This window comes from Nicotiana attenuata, chromosome 1 (assembly GCF_001879085.1).
Source record: "Nicotiana attenuata strain UT chromosome 1, NIATTr2, whole genome shotgun sequence".
NCBI lineage: Eukaryota > Viridiplantae > Streptophyta > Magnoliopsida > Solanales > Solanaceae > Nicotiana > Nicotiana attenuata.
The window spans coordinates 103,608,888-103,618,773 of record NC_031989.1 but is presented as its reverse complement, the minus strand read 5'-3'; positions in this window follow the sequence as shown (position 1 = coordinate 103,618,773).

Sequence of the window (9,886 nt, the reverse complement as noted above, 5' to 3'; positions counted from 1 at the left end):
CTGATTTTAATGTGTCTATGATTTTACTATGTTTTGTTCATGTTATTCCCCTATCTGAGTTAGTATATTGAAAACCCTAGTTACTTTGGGTTCATTCGAGTTTCTGAGACTATTTGCTAGTATCTGTTTGATTTATCTGTTTATCATCTTTAAACTCGGTTGTTGTTAAAACCCTAATTTCTTTGGGGTTCATTCGAGTTCTGAAACTATTTGTTAGATAAGTGCTTGTTTGGTTAAGTTCTTGTTCGATTTATTTGATTATCATCTTTTAAGCTTGACTATTGTTGATGAAAACCTATGTCTTTGGGTTTGAAACTGTTCGTTTGAATACCTGACTCGACTTGAAGTTCCTTGTTTCAGAACCCCTTTTCTTTATGTGATTCCTCTGATTCTGGGTTTTTACTATCTTTAAAACTCGACTATTCTTGAAAACCCTAACTTTTCAGAAGGGTTTTCCCATCTATTACTGTGAGACCCTTTGCATGCTTCTGATACTCTATTTTTTTCTTCACTATTGATTCAATGAGACGACCTACTGGACTATCATGCTTCGAATGTTTGGTATCTACCGAACTTTGTGCTACTATTGCATGTTGTTTCTTTTGCCAATAGGCTTGGCCTCGCATGTCTATTGTTTGTGCACTCTATTTATATGCTGAGGTTCCTTCTTTGATTGATTTTCGATCTTGGGACTGATTTCAAAACTTTTCTTTTTGTGAACTCTAATTTCACTAGCCTATTAAAGTAACTGATCCCTTTCCTTATTTTGCCTTGCTGAATCTTTTTCCCAAAATAAGTGCATCTCTGTACCTAGACTCGATTGCTTACTTAATGTTTTACTACTTCTTTTATGGCAATGATCAGTCTGCCTACAAACTGATTTTCTTTCCTTATTTTGAATCTGTTAGCCCCGTTAAACAAGTGATTCCTCAATTAAAGGGGAATCACTTGGTTGATTGATTCTAACTGTTGATTGTTTCCATAGTTGTATTGAATTTTACTTATCACCTTATTTCTCATATGCTTTTTCAAAAGGCTATAAATACCCTGCACCCCCTTCTTTCAAAGACACGAACACAAGGAATAAAATACTTGAGTTCAGACACACACTCCACAAAAATCTCTCTCTTTTCTCTGTTGCTACTTGTGTTGCTGCCTTACCTAGCCGGCTGAAAGCCAAGGCTAGGCTGTGGGAAACTTGCTTACTTTTCCCTTTCTGCATTTGCATCTCTACTAGTATGTTCTAACTAATTTTCAGCATCAACACTAACATATTCCTTTACTATTTCCTTAACTCTTGCCTGCTTCTGTTTGTGTTTTAATCAAGTCGCATTATTAAGCATGTTGTAATCTGCCCCTTCCTTTTCCAAATTCATGTTTCCCTTATGTATGAACTCTGTCAATCACTTATGAACCCCAACCCCCATATCCCCTATGTGTTTGTATTCCTTGGTTGGTTTGAGGGCATGACAACATTAGACATTGCTGTGCATGACCCAAACCTGATCCCCCTGGGGTCATAACCTCCATATCCCCTCTATATGTTGTGTGTTCTGGTTGGTTTATGGGCATGCCAGCACCATCTATTGCTGTGCATGCCCAAACCTGATCCCTGCCTAAGGATATATGCTCCTTGCAATGTATTCCCAAACCCCTGACCCCCTTTGTATGAAAATATTAACTCTGTGCTTTACTACTACTGTTTTTCCATCACCCTTTACCCCTCTCCATTCTCCACACAGTTTTAAATCTCTATTCCTGCACTTCTACCATATTCTTAGACTTAAGTTCTGCCCCTCTTGTGTGAGCCTTGCCTTGGGACCCATGAGCTCCCTCTGAACTTGGACACATAAGGGCTGGCCCTTCCACACTGCACTCATCCATATATGGTTCTGTAAACTTGGGTGTAAGCACTGCCCGGGGTTCTTTAAGACCCTTAAAGAACTCTGACGCACCCAGGTCTGAGAAAGGCTTTGAAACATGGCATTTTGAGGTGGTTTATTCCCTAACTCAGAGAGGAAGTCAAGAATCAGGCTTCCTCTGGTTGTAACTTCTTCTTTTGTTTTATATTTTTAATGTAATTCATTATTTCTGGTTTGTAATATTTTGTAATAAACACTCGGGGTTGGCTAGTGGAAAAGGGATGGGTAATTATGCATGCTCAAGGGTAGAAAATATGCTATATGATTTGTGTTCTGAATGATTCAATTCTGCATTTAGAAAGCATACCTATAGGACTGGTTTTAAATCTTGCGTGTCAAATTCTGCATTTAGACACCATGTCTATAGGATTTATTTTAAATTCCGCGTGTTCAACTTCAAATCTAGATAACCTTCCTATAGGACTCGTTTAAAATTCTGCATGTTTGTTACCACTTAGACACTATGCTCTAGGATCTAAATGGCTATAAGCAGGTATCATGTTCATAATGTATAGAAACCATGCCTATAGGAGTTTCCAAGTAAAATCCTGCCTGTTTCCATTCCACGTTCAATTAGACATCATGTCTATAGGGGACTAAATCAATATTAGATATCATGTCTATAGGAATAAAAATCCGCAATAGTGGATACCATTGTCTGCAGAATCTGAAACTAGTCTAATTTAAAAATTAGTTTTATTTTGAACCAGTTTTTGAAGTAGCCTAATCTCCTTACTTAACGCAGTTTAGCAAGCATGCCTATAGGATCTCAAACCGTTCGTTTTTAATCTGTTATTGCTTTGCCACATTCTGAATCGGTAGTAGATACCATGTTCATAAGATCTCACCCCAAACACTTAGGCAAGCCTTAGGTAATAACAAATAAAATTGAGCCTGTTTCTGTTAACTAGTAATTGCTACAACCAGTAGGCAGGCCTGATTCGGACTTCTTATCTGAGTTACATAATAAATTGGTCTGCTTCAACAACTTAAAATCCCCTTGCCTTAGTATTTTAGATTCCGACCTTGATTGTTATTTGAGTCATGCTATTTGATTGCTTTATTTGAGGTGGTATACATGAGCCTTCAGTGTTTTATGTGCTTCCCCCTTTTAATGTGCAGTCCTATGTGTTTTGTATGTCGCCTTAGCTTTTTCACCTTTGAAACTTCAAAGTCAGCCTAATATCCCTCCCTGTTAAGAATAGTAGTCCTAAGTGCCTCCGGGACTGATAGGAATGGGACGGGTAATAGCATGCAATAGTGGTCGAGACCAATTCGCACTTTAGTACCTTAACGGGGTGGGAAGAGTTGATATGGATATGATGACCGGTGCGCTAATACCACGTGTAGACCCTCTTTTGAGGAGTGATTACCGGGTATTGCATTAATGTGATCCATATTATAAATAAACCTAGGACCCCCTCCCCTCTCTTTCTTTTCCTTTAAAGCATTGTAACTTCTTTTAAAAAAAATCAGCCTTTTAACGATTGCTCTTTTAAACTTTGTTTTACTTTCAAACACTTGTGTATTAAAATCCCCTCTTATTTGAGACTTATTTGTTTACTTGTTGATTGCACAAATTCACCAAGAACTGTCTGGCCGGGAACCACACTAGTGGATCCTGAGGGGTGGCTAACACCTTCCCCTTAGGATAATCTCAAGCCCTTACCCTATCTCTGGTTATCAAGCAAACTTAGAAGTGAACCTTGTAGGTGTCCTAATGCACCATAAATCATTAGGTGGCGACTCTTCAAATGAAAAACCTAGTTCCCAAAAGGAACGAGTTGCCCTATACCCAAAATGTCATAAACCCGATCTCCCGAAGCAAAGAGGGAAAAAAGGGGGCGTGACATCGGCCATGAGAAATACTAAAGAAGCTAGGTTCCCCAAACTAATTCGATCGGATCCTAGCCAAAGGGATCCTAATCTATACTGTGAATTCCATGAAACTCACGACCATAGGACTAGGAACTGTCGACATCTTCTAGAAAAGATGGCAACGTTATTGAATAGTGGTCACCTCAGAGAGTTTTTAAGCAACTGCGCCAAGAACAACTATAGGAGAAACTGGGATAATGCAGAACCATCAAAGCTGGCAGCAAGGTCACCTCGGATGACAATCAACATGATCTTCGGAGGAGATGAAGTAATGGGGTGACATTTTCAGCAGCAAAGAAGACAAAGATATTGGTGACTCATGGTAAGAGGATCCGAGTGATCTCAGAAGATGACATCACCTTTACAGAAGAGGATGTTGATGGACTTCTTCTACCACACAATGATGCTTTGGTAATTTCTCTTAATATTCTAGATTTTAAAATTAAATGTGTTGGTGTATCCAGGAAGCTCAGCCAACATCATACAATGGAGAGTTTTGGAGCAAGCGAAGCTGACCGGAAACATAGTTCCGGCAACAAAACTTTTGGCTGGGTTCAACTTTACAAGTGTCACAACCCGAGGAAAAATTTTGCTGCCCACACATGTCGAAGAAGTAACAAAGACTACTTGGTTCGAAGTGGTAGATGGAGACATGAGATATAATGTAATCCTTGGAAGGCCATGGATACATGAAATGAAGGTTGTGCCCTCAACTGTTAAAATTTCCAACACGAGAAGGGATCACGTAGATCAAAGAAAATCAACCGGCTACAAAGGAGATGAATGTAGTAATCGTTTCCATTAGCAAGAGCAAAGAAATGAGCAAATATAAATTACAGGAACCGGTGCCTTTTTCCATCTCAATTGAAGATGATAAAGATTAGGATTCATCAGAACAGGTACCGAGGTCTTTTCTTGTATCGGAGGAGACAGATGTGACCAAGTCAACCGCAGAAGAGCTCGAACAAGTGGCCTTGTTCGAAGAATTTTTGGAAAGAATATTCCATTTAGGAACAGGGTTGAGGCCGAACTCAGCTTAAAAATTATGGATTTTCTTAAATCTAACGTTGATTGTTTTGCATGGTCGCATTCAGATATGGCAGTAATTGTATTGGAGGTGGAGGTCCACAAACTGAGTCTGGATCCTAACTTTCTTCCGGTAAGACAGAAGAAACGACCGATAGAAGAGGTCAGAAATAGGTTTGTTAAGGAAGAGGTAACCCGATTACTTAGTGTAGGTTCAATTAGAGAGATAAATTATCCCGATTGGCTAGCTAACATGGTAGTAGTGCCTAAAAAGAATAAAAGATTTAGAATATGTGTAGATGATAAAGATTTTAATAAGGCATGCCCTAAGGACCCTTTCTCATTACCAAACATTGATCAAATAATTGATGCTACGACCGGACATAAGTTAATGAGTTTTCATGATGCTTATTCAGGATATAATCAAATTAGGATGGACCCAGAAGATCAAGATAAGACTTCTTTCATCATAAAGTTTGGCACATATTGCTATAATGTGATGCCTTTTGGGCTTTAAAATGCCGGAGCCACTTACTAGAGACTTGTTAATGTTTGAAAAATAGATAGGTAAAACAATGGAAGTTTCTATTGAACATGTTAGTCAAGTCTCTTAATGCAGAAGATCATTTGAAACATCTCCAAGAGACATTCGACATTTGAGAAAATACAATGTGAATCTCAACCCAGAGAAGTGCGCCTTCGAATTGGTTCGGGTAAGTTCTTGGGGTTTCTGGTATCTCAAAGAGGAATAGAATAAGCCCTGAAAAAATCAAAGCCATCGAGGATATACCAGACTAGTTAACAAGTGTGAAGAAAGTATAGAGATTGACCAGTAGATTTGCGGCTCTAAGCAGATTCATCTCGAGGTTTTCAAAAAAGTGTCATCATTTCTTTTCATTTTTGAAAAAGAAAAATGACTTCATGTGGACTATGGAATGTCAACATGCACTGAAAGATCTAAAAAGGTACGTGTCTACTCCTTCGGGAGAAACCCTAAGGCAGGCTGTTAGAACTGTACCATTAACTAACAATGAAGCCAAGTACGAGGATTTGGTTGAAGGACTTGAACTAGCTCGAGGACTAGGTTCCTAGGTCATCGAAATAAAGTGCGATTCCCATCTGGTGGTGAACCAAGTATCCGGAATTTTTGACACCAAGGAGGAGCGCATGCAACAATACTTGAATAAGATTCAAGTATTACTTTTCCGGTTCAAAGAGTGGTCAATCGTCCACATTCCAAGGAAGGAAATGTGAAGGCAAACGCATTAGCCAATTTGGGTTCGTCCACAGAAATGAAAGGATCTGGTTCCAGTGTAGTAGTTCAATTGCTGCATTTAGTGTTGGATGTGAACGACTATTGTGAAGTTAATTCAACTAATTTAATCTGGGATTGGAGGAATGAGTTCATTGAAATCTAAGGCATGGCAAATTACCTTAAGACCCAAAAGCATCCAGGCACTACGGACCAAGGCGGCTCGTTACTGTCTTGTTGACAGATAGTTATATAGGAGGTCGTTCCACGGACCATTTGATCGGTGTTTAGGGACATCGAAGGCTGACTACGTAATGAGGGAAGTTCATAAAGGAGTCTACGAGAACCATTCCGGTGCAGAGTCATGAAGGAATCTACGGGAACTATTCGGGTGTACACTCGTTGGTTCTCAAGTTAGTCAGAGCTGGCAACTATTAGCCCCGAATAGATCAAGATGAAAAGACATTAGTACAAAAGTGCAATAAATGTCAACACCATGCATAGTTAGCACATAAATCGATGGAGCTTTTTCATTCAGTGGTGTCACCGTGGTCATTCATGAAATGGGGAAAGGATATAGTTGGTCCCTTACCATAAGGACTCGGTAAGGTAAAATTTCTTTTGGTTAACTAATTATTTTACTAAATGGGTTGAAGCAGGTGCTTACCAAAATATCGGATAATAAGAAGTGATAGATTTTATGTGGGACCACATCGCCTGCCGATTTGGAATATCAATAGAACTTGCTTGTGAAAACGAGCCATAGTTCATAGGGTCCAAATCCATAAAGTTTTTGGAAGAACTGAAAATCAAATGAATTACATTCCATACCACCCGAATGTTAATGGACAGGCGGAGTCAACCAATAAGGTAATTACCTTGAGAAGAAGTTAGAAGATGCTAAAGGCAAGTGACTAGATGAGCTACTGGGTGTGTTATGGGCGTATCGAACCGCGAAAAAGTCGAGCACAGGTAAAACACCCTTTTCACTAATACACATTTCAGAGGCTTTGATGCCGGTGGAAGTGGGGGAACCGACCATAAGGTTTTCCCAAGCAACTGAAGATACAAACTATGAAGTGTTGATAGTTAAACTAGATTTGCTTGATTAGCAACGGGATATGGCATATGTGAGGATGGTGTCACAAAAGCAAAGGATGGAAAGATATTACTACCGTAGAGCAAATCTATGATATTTGAAAGTTGGGGATTTGATAAAAGGTAACTCAAAATACTCGGGAACTTAATGTCGAGAAGCTGGGACCAATATGGGAAGGACCTTACCAAGTTTCAACTGACAAAGTTTTGTATGGATTGGAAAATCAAGATGGAGTTAAATGGCCAAGCAATTAGAACATGACTCGCCTCAAAAGGTATTATTGCTAAAGATCCTTGCTGGTGTTGAAAGTACGCGCTGCACTCCTTTTCCCTTCGTCCAGTTTTTGTCCCAATTGGGTTTTTCTGCAAAGATTTTTAATGAGGCAGCAATGTAAAACATACTACGAAGGAACGATCATCATCAGTGATGCTTTATATGAGATGCAATTTGTAGATAATCATTTGCCTTCACTGGTGAATCAACAACCGTAAGCTTTATTGCCTTCACTTTAACATGAGTATCAATAGTTCTGTGTAGATTAGTTTGTGTGGAAAACAACTTGTGGATGGCTAAATAATCTTTCGCTCGATAGCATATCTCATCTCCCAAAGCTCTTATTTTAATGAGGCAACAATGTAAAGCATACTACGAAGGAAAGGTCAAGACTTCCAGTGTTCGAATTCTCATACTTAGCATCCGAACACTGGGGGTGAGGGGCGAACATGACTAGGCACTAAAAGTGTTACAAAGATTGGGGACTATTAGACCCGAGATTAATATCTTATCAGGACCGAGGACTGCACGATCAGCCCCGTAGAAATAAGTTGTAAAAGTTAGCCACATGTATTGGTAACTTTATTTATTTAAGCAAATGAATATGTATATTAATGTACTTTTAAAGATAGAGGAAATAAATCAAAGTCCTTTTATTTTTATCTTATTTCTTGTCCGAATGATAAGTTAACTATTTTATTGTTTGAAAATTAACAAAAACTTCAAATGCTTGTGCCAGAATGAACATGAGACGTCCTCTTCAAGAGCAATGTAAACATAAAGTTCCCCTCTTATGAAACCCTCATAGTCAAAGGGTAGATTCCAGAAGTATTTGTGCCTGGAGTCAAAAGCTATCAGATGTGAATAGATTTTCGAAGCTTTGTTAGTTAAATGAAAAAGAATATATTTTGCACAACACTTAAGAAAAAGAGTTTCTTTTATTAATCAAAATGCCAAACTCAATCAATAAGTTTTAGCATAGTTAAAAAGTAAAGAAAAAATATAGCACATTAGTTCTTGCTGCCAGAACCCAATGGGAGAGAAGATTCTTCATTTTCTTTATCGGGGGAAGGATGTTCAGCTTCCCATTCAAGGCCTTCATCTTCTTCAATCTCTCCTTCGGTTCCCAAGTACTCGGAGTTAGTATTCGAAAAGTCAGAAGAAATGGGCAGTGTAGGGGGTTCTCATGAGCAGTTGTCTCTAGCTCCCAGGCCTTGGCAATGCATTCGTCAATGTTTGCAATGCCTTCTTTGGCCTCTTCCGAAGTCTTCCTCTTCGTATGGTATATGGAGTAAGTCTTCTCGAAGAGGAGAGAATCTTCTTGATCTTGGAGTTTGGCTCGGTGTTTTTCAATCTTTGCTTGAAGCTTTCCATTTTCAGCTTTAACAATGCTGATTCTGGAATAAAGATCAACATTTGTTGTAGCCTGAATTTGATTCTGCTCCATGACTCTTTTGAGACTTTACTCCATCCTTGCACTTTAATCCTCGAAAGTATTGGCCTTCTCAGGTTTGGAGTGTAAGCTAGCTTCCAAGTTATTAAATTGCTTCATCAAAACAGAGTTGTTTGGCAGCTGCAATGACGGTGTCATGCAGTTCAGCCCACTTAGCTTTTGCTTCCTTAAAGTTTTCATGTAGCTGGGTAGCTTCTTGGCTGTGAGCCATTCTATCTTGCTCTGATAGTTGCAACCAAGCCTCGAGAAAATCTATTTGAGCAATTCTTGCTTCTAACACCGGGAGGCGCTCAACAAGCTTATTCTGTTCGCCTAAAAGTTGATCTCGTTCCTAAGTAAGCTCTTGCTTGTCCAGAATCTACATTTGCAGGCCCCCAGAAGCAACAAGGTTGGCCTGGAAAAGGTTAGAATTGAAGTTTTTAATGCAAAATATAAATTGAAAGAAAATAGAAGAAAGTTAGATTGCTACCTGCACCGAGCAATGCATGCTATTATTTATTAGACACTCCGTAAAAAGAGAGTCCCCTTTTCTCCAATCTTTTTCTGAGGCCAGCGAGTTCAGGTAATTGGCAAGCTTCACCGGCTTGGAAAAAGTATATGGCACTCAATCAAAATCGAAAGAACGATACTTCATTTTCTATGAGGGTCCTGAGTGGGTGCCGAGTAAGTACTTCCCAGATTTTCAAGGTTGGGTGACCATGGAGAAGGAGCACTTTCTATTTGTTAAGCCTGGGCCGGTGGAGAAGAAGCAACTGGTGTAGATGGAGAGTTAATAGTTATCGGCTCAGAAGTTAATAGTGGAGGAAGGTTAGGAATTGAACTCCTTTGACCAGAAGCAACTGTGGGAATTTGAAAACGAGATGAAGCATTTCAACTATTTCCATTTCCCCCCAGAGTTCTTGAACTTCTTCTGGTGGTGCAGTTTGAAGCTCTCCCGGCTGAGCATTCAGTTGAGCGGATATCTTTTTCTTCTTTGGAGAAGG